The sequence below is a fragment of the Gracilinanus agilis genome, chromosome 3 (assembly GCF_016433145.1).
Source record: "Gracilinanus agilis isolate LMUSP501 chromosome 3, AgileGrace, whole genome shotgun sequence".
NCBI lineage: Eukaryota > Metazoa > Chordata > Mammalia > Didelphimorphia > Didelphidae > Gracilinanus > Gracilinanus agilis.
In genome coordinates this window covers 464,319,222-464,328,876 of record NC_058132.1, presented here as the reverse complement: position 1 = coordinate 464,328,876, position 9,655 = coordinate 464,319,222, and positions in this window count along the sequence as shown.

Genomic DNA, 9,655 nt, shown 5'->3' with positions numbered 1-9,655 from the left:
TTTATCTTATGGTGACTAATTTTGTCAAATTAATTTAAGTGCCTACATGTTACAATGCCCTATACCAGACACTGGAAATCCAAAGAAAAATAGATTATTTTCTTTCCGGAGTCTTCATTCTAGTTATGGAGGGTAGGAAGTAGGAGATTGGGGAGGGAAATACAATCTGAATACACATAAATATAATTCCTGGAGGAAAACAAAAGGAGAAAAGTCGAGAGAGCTATAGAAATATAACCAGACAGAGGAATCAGGGAAAAAGAATGACATATGAACTGAAGGAAAATAAGGACTTATTTGAGGACACAGTTCTCTGAATGGGAGAGGTGGCTTATGAGTATGTAAAGAGGCAAGGGATGGAATGTTGAGATCTAGTTTGGCTATACACAGAATATCTGAAGGGGAAAAATGCAAAATAGCACTAGAGAGATAGGCTGGTGCTACATTGGTGAGGGCCTCAAAGGTCAGGCAAACATTTGTACCTATTTTATTCTTGAAACAATAAGGGGATTGGAAAAAAACACCTGTACAAGGTATTTTGGGCATATTCAGAACTCTGCAACAAAAAGACCATTTTGACAGGGACAGTCTTGATGGAAAAAGTAAATGGACCTGCCTGATCTCTACCAAATTACCCTCCAAACAACTTTAATATAACACCTCAAAATGAATTCTTGAATGACAGAACCTACCAGAAGACTGAGTGAAACAGATTTTCAGGTCAAGATAACTTACAAGGTTGGCAAGAGGGTTCCATTGCACCACAATAGGAACAGAACATAGAGTACACACCAATGCAGACTCTACCGCAGTAGAGTCCAAGTGCAACTGAATAAGCTTTGAAGGCTTCCTGAGTTCTCAGTCATAGATCATAAGGGAATTGGATAGCTGGTCAGAAGAAGATAACTTGGCTCCATTGGCTGGCTCTTGGTACAGGACTCTGTTGTATTGCCCATACTCAGATCCAGGTTACAGTCCCAGGTAGCAGTCCCCAGATGAGGAGCACTTGTGGCCTTAGGGGAGCAGGGGACCTTGGACATAGATCCAGGGTGGAAAAGAGTGTTTGTCATTTACTGGAAGACCAGAGCACAGGCCAGAAAAATATTAAACACATCTCCTTAGATGAGATCACCTGAGAACTGAAGACTTATACATCTCCAGAGGTTGTTCTGAAGGCACAAAGAATCTAAAACTTGGAACAGTGTCCTTTTTATCACAGGAACAGAGACCACCTGTAACAGTTTTTATTTTTAAACTAAAATATAAGAAAAAGACTGGAAAATGAGCAAATAAAAACAGACACTCAAGATAGGAAGTTATTTTGGTGACACAAAGACCAAAACATGAACTCAGAAGATAAAAAAGTAAATACTGCTGAATCAAGAACCTTGAAGAAAAATCTGAATTGGTCACAAGCCCCAAAAGAATTACTAACAGGGTTCAAAAAAGATTTTAAAAATCAGGAAGATAGAAGAAAAATTGGGAATAGAATTGAGAATTGTGTAAGAAAATCATGAAAAAAAGTCAACACTTGATTAAGGAGGCACAAAAAGGAAAATAATATCCTCAAAAAGTAAAATTGGCTAAATTGAAAAGGAGCCACAAAAGCTCATTAAAGTAAATAATGCATAAAAAATTAGAATTGAACAAGTGGAAGATGATTTCCCTATGACACATCAAGAAATAATAAAACAAAATAAAAAGAATGAAAAAATAAAACAAAATGTGAAATGCCTCATTAGAAAAACAAATGACCTGGAAAATAGATGTAGGAAAGATAATTTTAAAATTATTAGATTATCTGAAAGCCATGATCAAAAAAAGATCCTTGACATCACCTTTCAAGAAATTATCAAGGAAAACTGCCCTGATATTCTAAAACCAAGAGGGCTAAATAGAAATCAAAATAATCTATAGATCACCTCCTCCTGAAAGAGATACCACAATTAAAATTCTCAGAAACATCATGGCCAAATTCCAGGACTCCCAGGTCAAAGAGAAAATATCTCAAGTAGCCAAAAAGAAACATTTCAAATACCATGAAACCATAGTCAGGATCACACAATACTTATCAACTTCTACATTAAAGGACTAGAATATGATATTTTGGTGGGGACAAAGGAGCTAGGATTACAACCAAGAATTTCCACCCTCCCAGCAAAATTGAGTACAGTCCTTTAAGGGGAAAAATGGGCATTCATTCAATGAAATAGAGAACTTTCAGGCATTCCTGATGAAAAGACAAGAGCTGAACAGAAATTCTTATACTTAGGTATAAGACTCAAGAGAAGCATAAAAAGGTAAATAGGAAGCGGAAATCATAAAACATTCATTAATGTTAAACTGATTACATCCCTACATGGGAAGATGGTATTTGTAACTCCTAAGAACTTTATCATTATTAGGTCAGTTAGAAGGAATATACATACATAGAAGGCATGGTTATGAACTGAATATGATGGGATGATGTCTAAAAATGTTAAATTAAGGGGAGAGAAAAAGGAATGCATTGGGAGGAGGGAGAAGAGAAAGGTAGGATGGGGTAACATCTCAAATAAAAGAGACTTGAAAAAGCTTTTACAGTGGAGGGGAAGATGGAGGCGGTAGAGTGGAGAGTGTTGGAATCTTAATGTCAGTGGAATTGGCTCAAAGAAGGAAGAATATATATAAGAGAAGGCAAATGGAGTTAGGCAATGATCAGAAGCAAAACACTTATAAGGTAGTCAGGAGGAAAGAAGAGAGTGTAGGATAAATGGGGTAGAAAATATGATGGAGGGTAATACACAGTAATCATAATGGTGAAAAAATATTTTTACAAGTCTATTAGAGGCCTTATTTTTCAAATATCTAGGGAAATGAATCAAATATGTAAGAATTAAAGTCATTTCCCAAATGATAAATGGTCAAATGATATGAACAAGTAATTCTCAAATAAAGTACTTAAAATTGTCTATAGTCACATGAAAAAATGCACTAAATCACTTTTAATTTGAGAAATGCAAATTAAAACAACTCTGAGAAACTACCCCACATGTATCAGATTATTATGGCAAAAAAGGTAAATAATAAAAGTTGGAAGGGATGTGGAAAAATTGAGATACTAATGCAATTTTGTGGGAGTTGTGAACTGATTCATCCACTTTGGAGAGCAATTTGGATCTATTTCCAAAAGGCTATAAAATAATTCATATCCTTTGACCCGTTAATAACATTAATAAGTTTGTATCCTAAAGAAATGAAAAACAAAAAGGAAAAAGACAATATGAACAAAATATTTGTAGCAGCTCTTTCTGTGGTAGCAAAGAATTGGAAAATGAGAGAATACTCATCAATAAGGGAATGGCTAAGTAAGTTTTGATATCTCAGTGTAATGGAATACTATTGTGCTATAAGAAATGACAAGCAGGACAATTTCAGAAAAATTAGAAAAGACTTCTAGGAACTGATGCAAAGTGAAGTAAGCAGAATGAGGAGAAAATTACCACACAGGAATGGCAATAATTATATAATGAATGACTGTGAATAGCTTGCCTATTCTCAGCAATACAATGACCCAAGAAAATCCCAAAGGATTCATAATGAAAATGCCACCTGTTTCCAGAGAAAGAACTGATAAAGTCTAAATCCAGAACAAATCATACTATAGACCACTTTCTTCATTTTCAAGTTTTCTTCCACAAAAGGATTAATGTGGGAAAATGGTTTATGTGATAGTAAAAATAAAATCTATATCAGATTATTTACCATGTTGGCAAGAGCAGGAGAATGAGATGGAGAGAATTCATATCTGAAAACTTTATTTATTTATTTGTTTGTTTGTTTTTAAAACCCTTACCTTCTGTCTTGGAGTCAGTACTATGTACTTCTGCTCCAGTACTGTGTACTTCTGCTCCAAGGCAGAAGAGTGGTAAGTCAATGGGTGTCAAGTGACTTGCCAAGGGTCACACAGCTAGGAAGTGTCTGAAGCCAGATTTGAACCTAGGACCTCTTGTCTTTAGGCCTGGCTCCCAATCCACTGAACTACCCAGCTGCCCCCATCTGAAAATTTTAAAACAAACATAAGTGTTGAAAATTGTTATTTAATGTAATTGGGTAAAAAATAAAATATTATTAAAAATTCTTAAAGAGCTAAAACCCCCAAACAAAAACAAACAAAAAAAAAAAACAACCCAACTCAATCTAAAATCAAGGAGACAGAACCATAGTAGTACCTTGTGCAAGATGGTCCAACATGCTCAGCCACAAAAGGAAATAAGGATCTAAACATATGGTCCCAATCCAGTGCCTGTGGCTAGAGCTATGAGTAAACAGAATAAAACATTGTGTTGGTTGACTTATGATGGAATTACTCTTTTCTCCTGTGATTACCTCACCATGAAGAAATACTTTGGACTGAGAGAAACTAAAGAGGTAATCCAAAAGAATAACTCTATTAGAAATCCAAATAGAACTTCAGAGAAAAAAATGTCTTGTCTATACTACAGGAGTAATTCATCAAACTGGCTGTATTTCTAATGACCTCACGCTAACAACGAAATGGACTAAAGAGGGTAGCAAAAGGAATCTCCCTAGAAGTGGTCAGATTGGGTTTTGTTTTAGTTTTGGGTTTTTGGGGGAGGGAATTTTTTTTTGTCAGTGATTAACAAGATGGATTAGAGAAAGCAGTAACAAGAAGGAGAGAAATGGATTGGGAGATGATTATAATAGTCCACCATAAGAGATAATGAGAATCTGAACAGGAGTGGTAGCCATCTGAATGCAAAATCAGGAATGGATTCAAGAGACTCTTTGGAGATGGAACTGGAAGGATTTGACAACTGATTGGATATGGAAGAAAATGGGAGGCTCAAAGGTGATTACAAAATTATTCACTTGGAAGTGACTTAGTAATTATACATATATGTTAGTAGTTATAATACCGAGATTGGGAAGTTTGGAAGAGAGATGAGGGCTTAGGGAGGGGGAAAGGCTGTCCTGTTTTTGGACATTTCAAGTGTGAGATGTTGACAGGATATCCAAGTGGAAAGAATGGAATAAAGAAAGGGCTTGGCAATTGATTGGGAGAGGGGAGAAGAAACAAAGATCACCCTAGGTTTATGAATGTGGGAAAATTAAAGTTTGGCATTGTCAACAGAAGAAGAGATGATATAGAGCTAGAGTTTAGGAGTGAAATCTGGGCTGAATGTATGGATTTGGAAGACATCTGTGTTAAAGATAATCATTGCACTCATGGGAGCAAATAAGATCACCAAAACAGTGCAGAAACTGAAGGAGAATAGCATACAGGTTATAGCCTGGGATGGAGGAAAAAAAATTGATAGTCCAGTAAAAGAGGTGTGGCTAGAGAGGTAGGAAAACAAGAAGAGAGTAAAATCACAGATGCCAAGGAAGAAGAAAATATGCAGTAGTTAGAGTAGTCAACAATGTCAAAAGCAAACCAAAAGTTAAGAAAAAGATGAAGGAAAAAACAATGGATTTTCCAAATGAGAGATCATTGGTAACATTTCAGATTCTGTTTCTGAAGGAAGGTAGAATTAGAAGCCAGATGATAAGATAGATTGAGAAATGATGAGGAAACATTTGGCAGCAAGTATAGATGGCACTTTCTAGGACGGTGATGTCAAACCTATGACATGTGTGTCAGTGCTGACACGTGTAGTCATTTTCGATGGTATGCGGCTGCATGCCGAGGATGAAACATTTGCTGTAGTGTAATATAGACACTCTGTGCAATATAGATGACAATTCTACCTATATTAATTTACCTATTTTGGTTTATTAAATACAGTTATATATTATAATTATACATTTATACATTTTTGTTATTTAAACTATAAATATCATGAAATTATGTTTTCTCAAAGTGACACATCATCGAGTTATGCTCAGTTTGGGGTGAATTTTTACATACCAAGCTCAAAAGGTTCCCCTTCACTGTTCTAGGAGTCAAGAGAGTTAAAGAATTAAGAGAAATTAAGAGAGGTACAAGATCCAGAAGGAGGGAATTGAGTCCAACTAGACTCTATCCAGGTCAGGCCTCGTTTGGTATATCTCCTAATATATTGTAGTCAGTTGTGGGAAACATATTTTAGGAAGAATATTGTTCAGGTTTGTAAACTCACTTTCACCTCACATGTCCAATCAATTGTCTTATCTTGTGTTTTTCCCTTCCATAATAACATCCTCTCATATCTAATCTGTCTTCTCTTTTCACAAAATTACTACTTTAGTTCAGATCTTCATAACTTCTTCCTTAAATGATACAATAACCTCTTAATTGGTCTTTCTCACTCAAGTCTCTCTTCACCCCATTCTATCCTCTACAAAGCTGCCAACATGATTTTCTTTAAGAGCAGGAATGTTGTTACTTCTCTACTCAATAAATTTCACTGGTATACTAGTCTGTCTAGGATAAAGAATTAGCTCTTCCATTTGCCTTTTAACCTTTAATAATCTGGTACCAAATATCTTTCTAGCCTTATGGTACATTACTCTAACCCCCTATTCTCTGACTCAGTCAACCAGCCTTCCCTCTGTTCTTCATTCATGTTATTCCATCTCCCATTTCTTTGCCTAAATATTAGCCACCCCTTATTCTCGGAATATATTGCCTCTTTACTTGTTACCTCTGTCTTTTCAAGATATAGCTTTCATATCAAGTTCATTCAAATGACTTCACGTAAATATTCATGTCTTACATAAGTCCAATTTATGTAAGAGTCAAAAGACATCATCCAGTGATGTCATGTTGGTCCTCTTTGAGTAAGAAGGAAAACAACCAACCAACCAATCAGTCCCCATATCACTTTTTGAATGAAGTCTTTACTAGTTGCCTCAATTGCTAGTGTCCCCTCAACAACCTTGAATGAAAATATTTTGTACTTATTTATTCTGTATATATTGTTTTCCCATTAAATGTAAGTTCCTTGTATGTAGAGATTTTTTCATTCTTTGCATTTGTGTCCCCCATGCCTAGCACAGTGCTGCTTAATAAATGGCAACTACTTCCCAAGGAAATCCAATTCACTTTGCAGGAGATGTGTAATAAATGCTTGAGAGTGAGCAAGGAGTGAAAGAATCTGGAGATCATTAGATTAAGGGAACCTGAAATATTTGACCTGGAGAAAAAAAGGTTTCATATCTATCCCAAAAGGTACTTAAAGGGCTATTAGAAAGAAGATGGTTTAGAGTACTTGTTCTTGATCCCTAAGAAAAGAAGTAGGACCAATGCAGATTTTTGGCATAATACTAGCTGTGCCACTCTGGGCAAGTCACTTAACCCTGTTTATCTCAGTTTTCTCATCTATAAAATGAACTGGAGAAGGAAATGGCAAATCAATCCAGCATCTTTGCCAATGAAACCCCAAACAGGGTCATCAAGATTCAGAAATGACTGACAAATGACTGAACAACAACAAAATTTTAAAATTTCCTAACAATTAAAGCTATCCCGTAGTGAAATGGAAAACCTTGAGAGGTAATTGGAACCCCTAATGCCTAGAAGTTTTCAAGCACAGTCTGACAACTTCTTATCAGGGATCTTGTAGAGAAGAGTCATTGTCTAGACTCTAGGTAATGGTACAATTCAAGAGCCTCAAGGGTCCATAAAATCACCCCTAAGATTCTGTTACTCTATAATCTGCCAGTAGATAAGACAAGAAAGGTAAATTGAGAGGTTGTGAAGGACCTAGAATCATAGACTAAGGAGTTTAGGGTTTTATAATGAACTTTGAGACAAAGACGATATGCTTATCAGATCTGCCGGCAACATGGGAGGGTGCTAATATATCGACTAATAGAATTAGTATCCAAAAAGTGCTCAACAGACCAGAATAATTAGCTGAATCTAATGAAGTAAAGTTGAATGTTGAAAAATATGAAAATATAAAGTCCTGCAATTAGATTCAGGAAATAACATGAATATAGGATGAGGGTTTATGACTAGAAAAATGCTTCATTTGACCTGGAGTTTTTAGCATATGACTCCTTCAATATGAATGAACAGTTTAACATGGCAGCCAAAAAAAGTTAATGGACTCTTAATTGAAAGTGAACAAATATGTGGTGAGAGTCTATTGAGTGCAAAGAAAGAGGCAAACAGAGTTAGAGGATTGACCTTGGAGTCAGGAAAACAATGGATGAAGTCATGTTTCTCTCACAGACTAACTCTAGGACCATGGGCAAGTTACTGTTACCCTCTTAGCATCCCAGGAATCTCTCTATAACTGAAATGATTGATGTGTTTTGAAATAATCCCAGAATCATGGATTTCTACACAAGTAGCATCACCACCCCCTGAAAATATAAGTTTGACCAAAAAAATATACAAGGCACAGTGCTGGGGACACAAAGACAAAAACAAAACACTCTTCCTCGCCTTAATGAGCTTGAAAGGTTTTTGTGATGAGGGGGCTATAATATGTACACAGATAAACCATCATAAAGTAGTTTGAGGAAGGGAAGAACATCACAACCAGAGGGGAAAATATCAAGGAAGGCATTATGGAAGAGCTGGCTGATGCCAAAGTTGGAGTTGATATGTTATCTCATCTCTTCTCCTCTCTCTCATTAGGTAAGAAATAAAGATTATTTAGCAGGAAATTTAGAATCTGGACTGCTAACCCAGAGCAATCTCTTCTCCCTGAACTCTCAGAGGTCCTGTTATTGATGGTAAAATCTGGGGGAAGTAATACAAAATCAATCTGGATCTGATAATCCAAGACCCTTTTATAAGGGAATTAATAAAAGTATACAGTCCAGAGCAAAAGAGGTGGTAGTTCTACTTTTGAGGACAACCATGTTTTAGAAGGGCAATGTCAAATATCATATCTGAAGGAGTAAGACTAAAATGGTGAGGCGTTTTGAAATTATGTCATGGAGGGATTTGGAAGAACTGGAAATATTTAGCCTGATAAGAGATGAATTGTGGAGGACATGATCATTGTCTTCAACTCTCTTCAGGGACCTTGCTTCCAAGAAGGAATGAGAGCACAGATACTTTTTCAGTGACATTTGTATGAATATATCATATGTCTTACTGACATAGCTAAGTATTATAGTTGTTATCTCTGGTCAAAGTGTAGATTGGTTTCCTTCTAGAAAAGAAGGCTAAAGGGATCTGTAGGCTATCAAAAAGAATGAACTGCTTCTTTAAAAAAAATAGAAGGACTTCATTGTGAAAACAAAGAAAAATAATTTGACAGGGCGGGGGGTGGGGATGTGATCAAGACCAGATCAAATGAGACAATGATATGCAAAATGTTTTGGAAACCTAAAATTGCTAACTATCATTATTATCTGAATCAAGATATTAGAGAGTGGAAAATGATATGACCCAATAAAAAGAAAAGATGAAGGATGATTGAACAGGCTCTTCCTCACTATAGATCTCCAAGCAAAGGCAGGATGACCACTTATCAAGGATGTTGAAGAGGGGATTCTTGGTCAGGTATGTGTTGGACTAAATGATTTTTGAGGTCCCTTCCAACTTCAAGAGTCAGTAATTCTGTCAATTATTTGAATGGCTTTCATGTAGGAAAGGGATTAGACTTAATCCTAGTTTAAAAGGATAGAAATAAGACCAGTAAATGGAAATTTCAAGGAGGCATAGTTCAGCTCAGTTTAAATATAAACTTTCGACTGCTTAGAAATGTCC